General features: G+C 39.2%; 1 long non-coding RNA gene across 1 annotated transcript in view; it reads right to left on the bottom strand.

Annotated features, from left to right (window-relative positions):
• The window catches only part of LOC138028995 (uncharacterized), a 1,666-nt gene extending 803 nt beyond the window's left edge, over window positions 1-863 (bottom strand). Inside the window, exons 1-2 of the long non-coding RNA XR_011127789.1 lie at window positions 274-863; window positions 1-196 (exon numbers count right to left, since the gene is read on the bottom strand). The exon at window positions 1-196 is cut by the window's left edge and continues 803 nt beyond it. This is a non-coding gene — a long non-coding RNA (uncharacterized lncRNA). The remainder of the gene's footprint in view (window positions 197-273) is intronic.
• Window positions 864-2,500: the final 1,637 nt, after the last annotated feature.

Genomic DNA, 2,500 nt, shown 5'->3' on the forward strand with positions numbered 1-2,500 from the left:
TACCGTTGTACTAAAAATAAATTGTGTGCATTAATGACTTAGCACTATGACAACCGAGCAGATTCTTCTCCAAAGGATTGACTTTTCTTCCTCCGCTGTAATCGCTTCTTTGTCTTCTTTCTTCGTTTTATTAGCTACGCCATTTGCACAACACTCCCTCAATTCTGCATCCAAAGCTCGTCGAAACGTACTCAATCTAAAATGTAGCACAAATATTTAGTAACGAGTTCTCTGCGCCTGATATTAGATTCCAAAAAAGTTCTTTTTCCTTACCTTGCCTCATTCTTGTTTAAAAATTTAATAGATCGTTTTCACTGTCACGCAATAAAAAAATAAATCGAAAACCATCTAGTGGAAAAAGTCAAGAATTCGTGATGTTGTAGAAGATAAATGAAGAAGACACTTCTCCAAGTTTTAGGCCTGTGCGTTTCCCCAAACTTCAGATATTCGTCGAAATGTTTCGCAGAAATTTACAGAGCCCAGTATGAAAACGCCATGTTGGTGCACATCTGTGGTGCACCAATATGGCGGCCGGAAAATAGTTTCAACATCTGTTACTTACTTTGGCTATCTAGGCGAGTGATCATCTGTACTGAACAGACAGCTATTTACTTAAGCACTTTTCCTAATGCTTTAAATTCTAAAAAGGCTCAAAACCATGAGATAAATATATATTTCGCAATAAAGTCGATCGTCGCCTCGTGTCACGCACCGCAATAACTCAGAAATTCAAAATGCACTGGTTTCCAAACGAAGCTCGCTATTGAGCTTTAAAATCGCAAATGGATACAAATTTACCGCCTCTTATGCCTGATGAGGATAAAAACTTTCGTGGCTCTTTAGTTTTGGATTTTAGAAAGTGATGATGTCACGTGAAAACGATCTATAGCGTCGCGTCCATTGCTGTCTTCCAAGTAACGCTGTAATCCACAGTAAATACTATTCAAACTTCTTGGGGGATACCGCTCTCCGTTCTCCTTGCACACCGCCTCCGCGACAAACTTTGTCAGCCAAAAATACAAGGATTCAGCGCTCATCTCAACAATACTCGTTTCTAAATTTTGAATACTGTCAACTTTAAACTTTGAATCCTCCTTCCTCCAAGTTGGCGTCTTTACTTTTTCTTGAACTTTCCCAATCGCCAAAAATTTTGTAAGCCTACTTTGTGGCATACCGAGTAGAAAAATTTTGTAAGCCTACTTTGAGGCATACCGAGTAGCCCTTGGAACACAACTATCCAAGTAACCTTTCTCTTTCTCTGCATTTTTTGGTTCACGAAACAAGGTTTGGGCGGTATTTCAAGGAAAAGCTTTTTGAGCTTTAGCAGCAGCCGAACAAGGAGCCGTGACTTTTGCCGTCTGTATGTAATTAACTTTTAATGCATTCATATCACGTTTAGGAAAATCCCTAAAGAGGCCCAAGAGTTTGGATCTGTCAAAAATACTAGCAGCACGTATTTTATCGAAAGCAAAGCGCTATTGGAAAACGCCGCCATCCGTATTGTCTTTGGCGGGGACAGATGCAGTAAACACTATTAATAGTATCTTCTTGTGGTAAGAACAATATCTCACTTGAGCGCATTGTTCTTGCTACTCAAACATAAACTTCATACCTTCTCGTCCCCGTGTAATTCCCTTGTAATTGCAGAGTCATAGGAAGTGTCTATTGAGGCTCATCGTTGTCAACATATGTTGAGGATATTACACGGGGGCGAGAAGGTGTGAAGTTTATGTTCGAGTGGCAAGAACAATGCAATGCAATGCTTGTTCCTGAATTTAAATGGTAGAATACACCACGAATTACGTTTCACCGCAATCCAATGTAATCATGAATCAACATACCATTAATATTAGAGAGATTAAGGTTGTTTACCATTTACAAGCAGAAACCGGTTGGTACTAGGTTTGTTCAAATGGTAAGCAAAAACTCCAGAATGGGAAATTTAGTTGGGATCGGCGTGTACCATTTACAAAATTCGTTCAAGTTCACCGAGAGAGTCTGCAAAAGAAAAAAAAAGTCGTGCTGCACGTGCAGAACGCATTTCAGTGCATTTCTCCACAAACATGCCCAAAAATTCACTTCACGCACACGAAGAAGAGAGCAAGACGAAGAAAATATTTACGAACGAATTAAGATAGCAGAATTTACAGACAACTATATGAGCTCGATCAGCTAAAGTAACGTTTGAGAACTACCACAAGAAACTTCATAACATTAAATCTCCAAATCTCAGGTTTCAACGACAGCGCGCATACAACAATAAACGAATCATTGTCTGTCCATGGTTCGCCCGAATTATGCACGGTGAGCAGGATGGAATTACCTCGAAATCCTTACGATAGCGCTTAATTATATAGTCACGTTTTCGTTGACCCTGCTTAAACTCACTGCTAATATAAATTTTGGGCAGTAACATATTGGGTGATAATTGCGTCAACCTTACTTGAATGGATTTTAAAATTTTAAATCGAAAACGTTCGTCTTATTGCATGATACATTG

This window comes from Montipora capricornis, chromosome 13, assembly GCF_036669925.1.
Source record: "Montipora capricornis isolate CH-2021 chromosome 13, ASM3666992v2, whole genome shotgun sequence".
NCBI classification, from domain to species: Eukaryota; Metazoa; Cnidaria; class Anthozoa; order Scleractinia; family Acroporidae; genus Montipora; species Montipora capricornis.